Genomic DNA, 12,555 nt, shown 5'->3' on the forward strand with positions numbered 1-12,555 from the left:
ATATCGGTAAGATTTAATTCAATTACTAAATTATTAAAATAAGTTATTATCACGAGTTAATAGAATGGATGTCTTGCTTAGGAAGAAACTATGCCGGTTGAAATGACGGAACTACCTGTCTTCCAAGCTGAGAATGGTTAAGTTATTGGTACATATAAAGTATTTGTTTGGATAATTAAAGTATGAAATTGTTTTTATGTTGTTGGTCTTACTTATACCAGCAAATTCAATTTGCTGATCCATATTTGCTTTGTTTTGCAACGTGGGTGTGTTCTTGGGAACATAGATGGTGGAATGCAGCGGATGAAGACGCTTGATTATGATTCGCTCACTGGTATAAGTTTTATGAAGTATAAAGTCTTGATTTGAAATAGATGTAATAGAGTGGTTTAGTAAAATCTTGAATTTGTACATTAAGAGTTGTTCTTTTGGTTTTAATTTAATCTCATATTTTAATATCGTGGTTGATAATGGGTTATTAGGGTTTGGTTTCATCCTGTATTTTCAAAAGATGGAATAGGGTGTGGATAATTCCCTATTTTAAATTTTCTTAAAATTTGGGGTGTGACACAAAACTTATCAAAAAGATCAATATAATTGTTGAAAGCCTGAAATACATTCTAATTTTGGAGAAAAAATTTGCACATTCGCACTTAGGAGTGAAAAGTTTCCTAAGCATTCATCCACCACACATCCACCATCTTTTAACTAGTTAATTAAAATCTAACAAAATATTTATTTTACTCTCTCTTGATCAAATCATTCTTTTCCTCTACAAATCTTTCATTTATTTAGTTTTCCACAAAAAAAATCAACAGTGAGGGGAAATTTTGAAAAATTCTTGTCATTAAAACCTAAAAAGATAAAAAAAAAAAAACTTTGTATAATAAAATAAAAACTACTCTAACATTTATGGGAAAAAAATGCTTAAATTTTATCATAGTTTTTTTTTAAAAAAAAAACATAAATGCAATTAGAAATTACAATTTTATTTCAAACCAAAATACCATGATAATAACCATTAAAAAATAAAATTGAGAAATCTGCATTGTAACCCCCCTTGAAAAATTTGCAACATAAAATTAAAAACTTATTTGTAAAAAAAATTAATTTTTAATTGAAAAGCAATATTTTATTTTATATTTATAGAAACACAAATAAAAAAAAGTTTGTGAAGAAAGAATGGGATGATTTGGAGAGAGAATAAAATAAATATTTGATTAGATTAAATTTAACTAGATCGAGTTAATCAATAGTTAAAAGATATTGGATGTGTGGTGGATTGGTGCTTAGGATACTTTTCACTCCTATATGCTTAGGAGTGAATTTTTTCTCCAAAGTTTGGGTTGCGGGATTATGGTGAAAACGTACTTAACTAGTAATCAGTTTGTTGAAATTTTGTAAATTTCAAAATTGTATTTCATTGCGAGCAACTAGAAGAACTAGTTAGGGATCTCTAAGCAAAACTATAAAGCAACATAAAATATAACTGAAGATGACTTAACAGGTAGAAGTCACGAAGCTGCCAATCTGCCATGCATACAAAATAACTACAGTACTAATTGTGTAAGTGAATTAGAGAAACGAATGAAATCTGCTTAAAAAGATGGTTCAAAGCTTCAAGCATGCATTCAAACTAAAAATACGACATAACAAAATTTTAAATTTCTATATGACATTTCCGGTAAAGATATATAAGTAATTGGGTTGAGAGCCCAATTTTAAAAAAATAAATTGCCCTAAGTCCACTCGACATTTTCGACAGATGGCACCAATATAGATATGTGGGTTTCTACCTACGACCTGATGTTGAGGTTTATGGGGAATGACTACATTTTTTTTGGAATAAGAGTTATCTACATATCAAGTTTCTTAGGTGAACTTGACTCAAGTCTTACGTAGTTCATCTCTCTCTACTTATAGGTGTTTGATCTAATTTTTCTTATTTGCTTCAGACTGTTGTCAAGTGTAGATTTATATTTTGTGCTCTTTTGATGATTCGTCATTACTTTTACTGTTACAAAGTAAATGTTTCTTTTATTGGTGCGTTGACTAAGCTTTAAGATCGCGGTAAATCATTTGTTTTCCTGGTGGCGTAGTACGACCTGGTGTGTGGACACATATGGTGTGGTGATTGGTTTGAGAATGGAGGGTACTTATAGTCTTTGTGATTTTTCAGTGATCTCTACCAGTTTTCATGTTGATCAACCAATTATGTACGCTTTAATTCATTTCATTTTTCCTTTATCCTTAATTTTTCTGCCACATATATCCTTGAAGGAGCCCATTCAATTGAATTATAAAGTAACGTATAAGTATATTGCACGAAGATTTTCATGAACCGCAAGTTTAAATTCAACGAAACATAGTAGTCCTTATTCTGGCTGCTGGTGTAGGAACTAGGATTATAGGAAGCTGGAGATAATGTTGTGGATATGGAGAGTGGATGTTAATGTTTGCGGTTTTGAATAAGTTGGTTGCGTGTATCTCAAAAGCAAGGGAACAAGACATGAATGGCGGGCCAGATAAAATTAAAGTCTGAACTGGAGTATCCAAATTCATGAGTTATAGCTGGGAAGTGACGCTCATGTTTGGGTTAGAATGTACAGCAAGATGGCAAAAGTGCAAAACATCCCATCTTTTGGTATGACAATTACGAAAGACTTGTAAGTTGTAACCATCATTAGATTCACAGTTCACATACAATTCGGTACATCCATGCTGAACGATCCAGCTTTCCCATGGGCCTCGGTCCATGTTGAATATATATAACCATGTACGCAGTCCATGTAGAATCTCGTTTTCCAGAATCTCGTTTTCCATACTAAATATTGATAGCTTAGATAACCATTCCCGATCATAATCTCCCTCTCATGTTTTATGAATGGAGTCCCATATTATTAAAAGAAACAAAAAAGTCTCATTTTCTAATTTGTAGTTGTCACTGCCCACTACCGTATAATTGCATATCATTAGGGGCGGCTCTGAGGGTAGCCGGGAGAGACGGGCAGCTGTGGCCTTAAGTTTTTTGCTCATAATTAGGGCCTGAATTCAGTGACGACTATTACTACATATTTTATGTTTTCTCAGTGTTGACTAAGAAAACCACTAGTTTGCTCACAACAGAAAGCCTGCACAATGGCACTTTCTTATTCTCCAACCTATTAATTCACCTCATTTTAATCAACTCTCTATATAGGTTTTTTGTATGATCTCAAAAGTAGGGGCCTCACATTAAATGCTCGGCTAGGGCCCTTAAGAACTCAGGGCCGCCCTTGCATATCATCATCTGAGATGTTTGCGACTTTGTTAGCACCAATCAACTTATACAGCGTGAATGTAACTCCAGCTCCTTAGATGCTGGAATGTTGGATGAGATCTCGTGTTGGATCCAATTTCTTGAACTTTATATATGGTTCAAGGACCACAAACTCAGACGTTTTCAATCATAAAAAACACAGGAGCTTTGAGGAGCCTATTTTAATTGGGAAAAAGGGAGAAGAAAGGGCAGATTTGGTACAAGTCCAATGATATCGCAGTTATTAGGCGTGTTGAAGAGAACATTCTTAGCAGGGAATAATAAATCCATTCAAACTTTTGCTTTTTCACTGGTTTTGGTTAACATAGTTTGCCTTCTTTGTGGAATAGAACCATCCGGGCACGTGCCTAGCGAGGGAAGGGTGAAACCCTAACGTCGTCGCGAGAACTCAACACTTGGCAGTCCAGGAGGCGTAAAGATGAGGGACATTTGGAGGGCCCAAGAAGGAGGAGGGTCATTATAAATAGAATAGTAGAGGAGGGAAGAGGTAGGTCACAACATTTGGCGCCGTGCGTGGGGAGAGAAAAAGAAAGAGAGTAAAAAGAAAAATAGTGAAATGGCAACAAAAAAAAAGAGTGGGGCGACCAAAAGAAGGCGGCGATCCGGAGAGGGCGTGGAGTCAACAAAAACGAAAGGGGGGCGGGGACGGGGAAGAGACAATAATGTGCGGAGCGAGAGGAGACAAGGTTGTTGCATGAGGAAATATCGAGGTTGAGGGAGGAAAATGAGGGGTTGAAGGGAGAAACTATAGAGGAGTCGGAAAGGGAGGTGTCTAGAACGAGAGAAAGAGGAGGAGGAGGGGAAACGGATCTGCGGAAGAACAAAGCGGGGTGGGGCTTACTAAGGAACAAGTCGGGGAAATGATAGCTAACGATCGAAGGCTAGCTTGGGACGGACCAAAGGAGGCGCGGCGGCGGAGTCGAGTGGTGGTGGGGGTTGAATCGCAACCAATTGGCGGTTGATATGGAAGTCGGAAGTGCGAAAGAGGTTCAATCAATAAAGGTTTGAGAGGTATGATGGAACGGAGACCAATGGACCACATTCACCATTTCGGCGGCGGATGCCGTTGTGGCAAAGAGTCGCGGTATAATGGGACTAAGATGTATGATGTTCGGCAAGCTTGAAAGGGGGAGCATCCGATTGGTATTACAGGTTACCTTGAAGAGTATTAATAACTTTCGGGGAGTTGGAGCGGCGCGTTCATTGATCACTTCATACATCAAAAGAAGCGTGTGGTGGACATCAGCGGCCTTGTTCAACGTAAAGGCGAGAGGTCGGGAATCGGTGAGAGATTTCTTGTGCGCGAGATTCAAAGCGGAGACTTTGAAAGTGGAAAATCTAGATGAAAGGGCGGGCGGTGATAGCTTTTCGAGAGGGTTCGCGCCCGGGAACTAGAGTACATGAATCGGTAGCAAAAGAATGAGATAGCAACTCTACGGGACTTGTATCCGAGGGTGGAAAAGTACATTAGGTATGAGGACACCATCACGAAAAGGAGGTGAAGGCGGGAAAAAGGCGGTGTTATCGTTGGATAAAAGCGGAGGCGTCGGCAATATGAACCCTCCGATAAAGGGGCGGCGTATCGAAAGTCTTCATCAGCGGCCTACGAGGGACCGCGAAAGAGGTTAGAAGGGAAGGTCGAGACAAAAAGCCTTACGAGGAGGAAGAAAGCAAGTGCCATTGAATAAGCCCGGCGAAGATACTACCGTTGATCGAGAACCTGCGGGGTATGAGGGTCCATGAACCAAGCGGTGGAGGTACAAGGCGGGACCTTATTGTGCTTATCATCAAATACACAATCCGCGAGGCGGACCGGTTTTTTATCGTTAAGGTGGCTAATTGGAGGATGATAACAAAGGGGATTATTGAAGGAGTTTGTAGCGGAAGGGGACAAAGGGGGGAGCGGCCTACCGGGGGAGGATACTAGGAACGATCAATGTGATCTTGATGGAGAGATATTGAGCCATAATGCACACAGCGACGGGATAAAGGCGGCGGCAAGCATCTGACAAGTGCATGAGAGAACAATGAGGCGTCAGCGGGCGAGTATGGGATCGCAAAAGGAAGGAAGAGCATCCGTTCGTTCTCCGGCGCGGACCTCCGAAACCCATCGACTCCCGCCGAGAGGGCGTTGGTGATCCGCGGTGACTATAGGAAATTACATAGTAAAGAGAGTGTTGGTGGATTCTTGGCGATCTTTGTGGATTTACTATTTAGAGGGGCAATGGGAGAAATGAACATAGAAAGGAAGCGGTGAGACCACTCCAACAAAATTTGTATGGGTTCAAGCGGGGGAGCATGGCGGAACCGCTTGGGAGCTACTGCTCCCGGTGACTACGGGGGACGGTTACGGTGTTTTCGAGGTTTAAGGTGGTGGATGCCGACTCGCGATCTGCGCCATCACAGGGAGAGATGGATTCCGCGAGATGAAAGCGGTTCCCTCCACTTACTACCAAGTGATTCGGTTCCCCCCGGCCGGGATATCACGAGGTCCATGAGGGGATCAGTGTCGGCAAAAATAGCCACGAGTGCGGTGAAGAGATTGATCCGTGGGTGGAGGAAGAAGAGACCTCGCGGTCCGGGAAAAGAAGCGAGCATAGCAATTCTGATTGCCCGTCGAGGGATCGGCGAGTTAGTAGCGGGGACCGAAGACCTTGGATGAGATAGAGGTAGTAAACTTGGGGAGAAGCGGTGAAGAAAGTTCACATCGGTTAAGTCGGTCTGTCGAGGAATGGAAGAGCAAATTAAATCTTGTTCTTATCGCTAACGAGATGTATTTGCTGGATGATCGAGGAAGTCACGGATTGGACCCGGAGTTCGCATGTCATAAGTTACATATGAGGGGGGCTAAACCGATAAAGACGAAGATCACGAGGATCGGACCAAAGATGCGCCGAAGGGATTCGCGAAAGAGGTCGCGAGGTTGAAGAGGCGGGGGATATCTGAGAGGTGTCCTTTACCGGCCGGTTGTCAAATGTGGTAGCGGTACCTAAGAAGAATGGCAAAGTCGCGGATGTCGCGTCGACTTCCGCGGGCGTGAAATTGAGTGCCCCAAAGATAGCTACCCATGCCAGAGAGTAGGCGAAATGGTGGATATAAACTGCGGGGTTTAAAGTGTTTTCTTTCATGGGCCAGCGTCAATGGGATATAACCAGTGGCCATGTCACGGGCGGATCGAGGAAAAAGCGACTTTAAATGGTGGAAGGCGGGGCGTCTTGTTACACAAGAATGCCGTTTGGATTGAAGAAACGCCCGGGGCCACCTTTCGGTGGCTAGGGGAAAATGTTGAAAGCAAGATCCGAAAGGGGATTGAGATTTACATAGGCGACATGGTAGAAAAGAGCATGTCGGAGGAAGAACATCTGGAGGGTTTGAAAGAGACATTTAGAATCTTGCGGTTGTACAATTTAAAACTTAATCCGGAGAAAATGTGCGTTCGGCGTCACCACGGGAAAGTTCACGGGATACATAGTTACTCACCGGGAATAGAAGCCAACCCGCACAAATAAGGGCCCTAGTGGAGATCTGCGTCGCCTCGGGGATGTCAAGGAGGTCGCGAGACTTGCGGGGAAGGGTCGCGGCTTTGAATAGATTCATCTCGAAGTCGTCGGATAAGTGTAGGCCATTATACTGAATTTTTGAGGAATCTGGCGGATTTGAATGGACCCCGGAGTCGCGAAAGAGGCGTTCAAGAGTTGAAGGATTACTTAGGCAAGGCCCCATGCTATCGCGACGAAACGAGGGAGAGAAGTTGTACCTATATTTGGGGGTCCGCGGAATATGCCATTAGCTTCGGTACTAGTCGAATTGTGGGTAAATTGGAAAAGCCGGTATACTTCCAAAGTAAAACACTGCTGGAAGCCGAGACCAGATATAGCAGAATAGAGAAATATGCCTTGGCTTTGGTGTTCTCGGCCCTGAAGTTGAAACCGTACTTTGAGGCGCACTCTGTAGTGGTGGTGACCAATTTGCCGCTAAAGCAAGCATTGAAAGCTGAGAAGTCGGGGAGGATGCTGAAATGGGCAGTGATGTTGAGTTCTTACGAGATCTGATGTCGAGATCGAGCAATGAAAAAAAAGCGCGGTGGTGCGAATTCTTAGCGAGTTTCAATGGGAGGACCCCACGGGAAACGAGATGGTCATGGGGCGGGAAAAGGATCCGCGAACGGGGATTGGTTGGACCCACAGGATCGAAGGAATGGATGGAGAGTCTTTGCCGGCGGATCGACCCGAACAATTCTGGCGGGATAGGGCGATCTTTGAGTCCGCCGGAAAAACAACAAATTGAGTTAACTATGAAGTTGGGGTTAGCGGCATCAAATAACGGCGAAATCTGGCGATAATAGCGGGCATGAGAATGGCGAAGAAGGTAGGGGTGAAAAGAGTTGGCGGTTTATTCCGACTCAAATCTGGTGGTGTGTCGGTAGGGCTAACGGAGGGTTAAATGGCGCGTGCCACGCGTAGCAAAATATCTGGGCGTCTTTGCAAAAGAGGGCTGCGGGTTAGCGAAGGTTAGATTCATACATTTGGGTCAGCGGTGAAAACAGACATGCCGCGCCCCTAGCCTACGTGGCGGCGCAATCCCCGAATCGGAAGAAAGAATGATAAAGGTAAAAGCGATTGGAGAAGCCTAGCGGAGGAGGAGAGGAAAAGAGGGGTGAGGTATGTCATGTAGAGGAGGGCGAAGGGGATGGATCGTACCCATCAAGAGTTTTTGTCGGGGGCGTGGTGGAAGATAAAGGGGAGAAAAGGGCTGGAACGGACATCTCGGAGATCACGTGCTCATAGAGGGGAGCTATATCGAAGGAATTTCCGGTGGGCCTTTGTTAAAGTGTCGGGCGAGATTAGCCCTTGAAGTGTTAAGCGGTTTGCGCATGAGGGAGATTGTGGAAGTCACTCGGTAGGCGGGGACAACGACACCTGGTGATATCCGCAGGGGCTACTTTTGGCGCGTATGAAAAGGGGACGCCGTGGACTATGCTAAGCGATGCGAGAAGTGCGAAGTTATTTCGGATGATCTTTGCACCAGTGAAACCATTACCGCGATTAATGTCAAGTCCGTGGCCTTTTCGCAATGTGGGCAATGGATATAGTGGGTCCGCTGCCCATGGCTCTGAGCAAAAGGAGATTCATGTTGGCGGCCCGCAGTTATTTTACCAAATGGATTGAGGCGGTGGCCTGCAACAAGTTAAGGAGACTCACGTGATCAAGTTTGTGTGGGAGAACATCATCATCGTAGATTTGGGTTGCCATATATTATCATAGCGGACAATGGAACCCGATTCACGGGTCCAAGGTGAAAGCGTTCTTCCAAGCATACAAAGGTTAGCGGGGGTTCGGCCCCATACAATCCCTGAAGGCAATGGGCGGCGGAGATCTTCCAACAAGGCCATTATGAACAATCTCAAAGGAAGCTAGAGGATAAGAAAGGAGTATGGGCGGATGAACTTCGGTCATGTTACGTGGGCTTCTGACGAGGACCACCCTAGGACATCAACAAAGGAAACTCCGCCGGCTTTGGCTTACGGGGTAGAGGCCGTGATTCCCGCGGAAATGGTCGCAGCCACCAGCGAGGGACAAGGCGGCGGTGGAGGCGGGGTTGAGCGAGGGCATCTTGGCACGGATATGATCTTAGCGAAGAGAGAAAGAGACGAAGCGGATCGGACTAGAGGAATACCACCGCGCCTGCAGAGAGCGTATAACAAAGAGAGTCAAAGCCGAAGCGATTCGGGATAGGGGATGCCGTCTTTGCGGCGAGTGCCGCAGAGTACCAAGAGAGAATGATGGAAAGGCTGGGGCGGCTGGGGGAGGGGCCCTATACGATGGTCGATGTGGGAGGAGCCGGTGCGTTACAAGCTAAAACGGCGGGAGGAAAGGTACTTTGGAAAAGCCATGGAATGTGAGAATGCTAAAAAAGTTTCATGTTTGAATGTAATGAAAATCCAGAATGATACACTGGAGCTATTTGTAAATATATAATACAATGGCACTTTTGGGGGACTAAATTTCACCGCTCTAAGTAAACTGCAACAGTCAGACGAAACATAGGTGAGGGCAAGAGACGCCCGAGGACGAGAGGTCCATCTCGAGAGAGAGCCGCGGGTCGGGGAGAGCCGAAGAAAGAAGCGTCTGTATACCGGGGGCAAAGAGAGAGGCCAACGGAAAGCGAGGCCACTCTAACTAGAGGTTGCGGTGGGGATGAGCCTTCCGTGGTCGAGCGGTTCAAATCGGACTCCGCGGCGGTCGAGCTGCCCGATGGAACCTAAAGTCAACGAAGTGACTCAAAGGGGAAAAGAGAAGTTCCCAAGCGGGGGAATCACACATGGGGGCAGAAGAGAGAAGGCCCCAGCGTGAGATAAGGCGAGATGAGTAGAAATAGAGACAAGAAATGACGAAGCGATGGCATGCCAAACAAAGCAACAATTAAAACCGAGATTATACATGTAATCGAAAAAGTGAAAGCGATATCTACTGCGCGCCAACATACAAATGAAAGGGAAAGAACTAATAATATTAGGGGCACACTTTGTTGGAAAAGTAAAGTACAAAATGGCTAAACAATAGCAGACAGCCGACGGGGGGCTAGTCTAAATCCTGCACGGATCTTGGCAAGGGGAGCTTGGTCCGCGATCACTTTCGAGTTGGGGCCCGGGGGCGGCCTCCATAAGCGAGCCTTCAACCTTCAAGCGGCGGAGGAGAAGCAACATCAACCGACTCCGAAACCGGCGGCTCTGCGGCAATGGGTACCGCGGTAGATGGATCTTCCGGCATGGGAGAGGGGGGCTTTTCGGGAAGGAGTCGGCCTTCTTTGAGTAAACGCGCATGCTCCTCGGCAATCTTCTTGGCCACCGGCTTGTCGGCAGGCCTTGAAGCTTACCGCGGTCTCCATGTCACGAGTGTGTTGGAGAAAGAAGAAGCGGTATGCTTCCTTGTCTTTGGAGGGCAAGAGGCGTCTCATTTGTTTGCTTAAGCGGTCGTTCACCCGTCCATGAAGGCTGGTGAAAGCTTCAGGCGGTCTCGGTTCATCCTCGGCTCGGAGTTTGGCCATGTCGGCTGCCGGCGGCTTCGGCTTGGAGGCTTCCGCGAGGTGGCCCGTAATCCATCGGGGCGCCGACCTCCTTCTCCAAAGGATTCCACGAGTCCAAGGATGAGAAGAGGCCGCGGATCATATAGGCCATGTCCGGGCTCACCTAGCAAGGAAAAAAGCGGTCGGGGATAAAGGGTCAAAACGAAAAAGTGAAAAGGGGATGAAAGAGACGGACCTTCTCCCGGCCGGCATACAAGGAAGTCGCGATCTTTGTTCGAAAGTCCCGAGTCGGCATAGGCGGAGTCCGCGAGGAAGATGGGAGCCATAGAACATTCTTGAGGCCCGCGGCGGGTTTTCGAGCGCGAATCCTCTACATTGACCAAGCGGCCACGCACCTTGAAGTGGGGGCGGAAAGTTTGTGGTGCCGCGGACCCAGGGAGAGAGCGAGCGGTTTCTTTTCCGGGCCGCTGCCGATGAGGAGGAGACGGAGGAGCCGCAGAAAAGGCTTGCGAGGGAGGAAGAGGACTTGTGGCGCTTGTGGGGGCTCTTGAGGGGAGGGATCCGTGGACCGCCGCGAGAAACGATAGAGGCGGGACGATTAATGGGAAGGAGGACTTCCGTCGTCATCGTCCGAAGTCAACTGTCGAAACGGTTTGATCTTGGAGACGTCCATAGGAGAAGGTGATGAAATCGGCTGGAGGAATTGGGGGAATATATTGATCGTCCCGTCGGCAAAGGAGCGAAAAGAAGGAGATGTATATCTTGGCGGGGCGGGAAGAAAGGTGTCGCGGTGGACTTTTTGACTATCGCCTCTAGAGCGAGCCCGGCCTGGACTTGGAGGTTTTACGAGTGAAGCCGCGGCCCGGTGGGTTTTCGCGTTAGGACGGCTGGGGCGGATAGTGAGGATGGAGAAGGACGAGGCTTTTCGTTCTTTAGGGGGGGAGGACGATAAAAGGGGAGCTGAATATTTACCCAAGGTGTGCAAGGAAGGGTCGGTTAGTAAGGGGGTTCCGTGAGAGGGATCTATGCCGAGGACTTCACGCGAGAAAGAGCCCAAGTTGCGGAGTTGCTTTCGAAGATTGCGGACGACTTCAGGCGGCGTAAAACCGGGATTTGGAGTCGGACTTCCAACCCTGGGGAGAAAAATAGAGACAAGAAGTGAGTCCAGCGGTATAAGTCAACATAAGAAAGAGAGGCGATAAAAGTGAACTCACCCGAAGCGGGGAAGGTGAGATGGTTGAGAGTCGCCGGTGGAACCTCCGCGGACCGCGAAATTACGAAAACATCTGAGGGGGTAGTGATGCCAAGTTTTGTCCGAGGTGGTGAGTTTGAGAATGAAGGATCTTTGTTTACGAGGCGGACCGCGAAAAAGAATGGTATCCCACTCACACTTTTGTACTTTTGCGTATATAATAATGAGAAATTATGTCGCGAAGGACTATTCGGGGCCTCGTGGTGGAGGTTATAATAGTTCGCGGCATACATGATACGCCAAAATTGCCGATACCCGGCAGGGGAATGTTGAAATGGTTGCATCGTCGTCGTCTAGGTCGGAACGGTGGCGAACGCGCCCGATCTAATTTGGCCGGCTGTGACCACAAGGCATCCGGTTTAGGGGGGAACGGATGAGAAATGAGTCCGCGTCGAGACGCGTGCTTTCGAGGAGGATGTCATTTGGGATGCCATAGCCAACCCTAATCGCTTCAAATTAGGTCGGCGGGAGGCGGGGGGGCGGTGGAAGCTTGAAAGGCGCCCGGTGGTGGAGGGGCAGCGGTGGGATCGGCGGAGGAAGAAGACTCCTCCGCGTCGTCGACCGCGAAAAGTCGGACCGTCGGAATGAGAATCCGACATGGGAGGGAGCTAAGGAATATGAACAGGTTTACAAGTCAAATGTGAAAAGTAAGGAGAAGATTACCAACCTGGTCGTCAATCCAAAGAAAAGGGCGCGAACGTTGGAGAGGCGAGGTGTGTAGAATGGAGGAGCGTGAGGAAAACTAGAAGAGGGATGAGGGTGACTGTAAACAGGAGCGACAGTGGCTGAGAAAAAAGAGGAAGGTGTAAAAATGGCGACTGATAGCGAAGAAGGTGAAGGGTGAGAAAAGAATGAGAAGGAAAGAAGGAATAAGTAGAAGTGGGGCGTGGAGGGTAAAAGGGGAAAGAACTAGGGCCGAAAATCAAGAGGCCGCCCGGTTGAACCCGGAGGAAAGGTG

This window comes from Coptis chinensis, chromosome 3, assembly GCF_015680905.1.
Source record: "Coptis chinensis isolate HL-2020 chromosome 3, ASM1568090v1, whole genome shotgun sequence".
Classification (NCBI taxonomy): Eukaryota; Viridiplantae; Streptophyta; class Magnoliopsida; order Ranunculales; family Ranunculaceae; genus Coptis; species Coptis chinensis.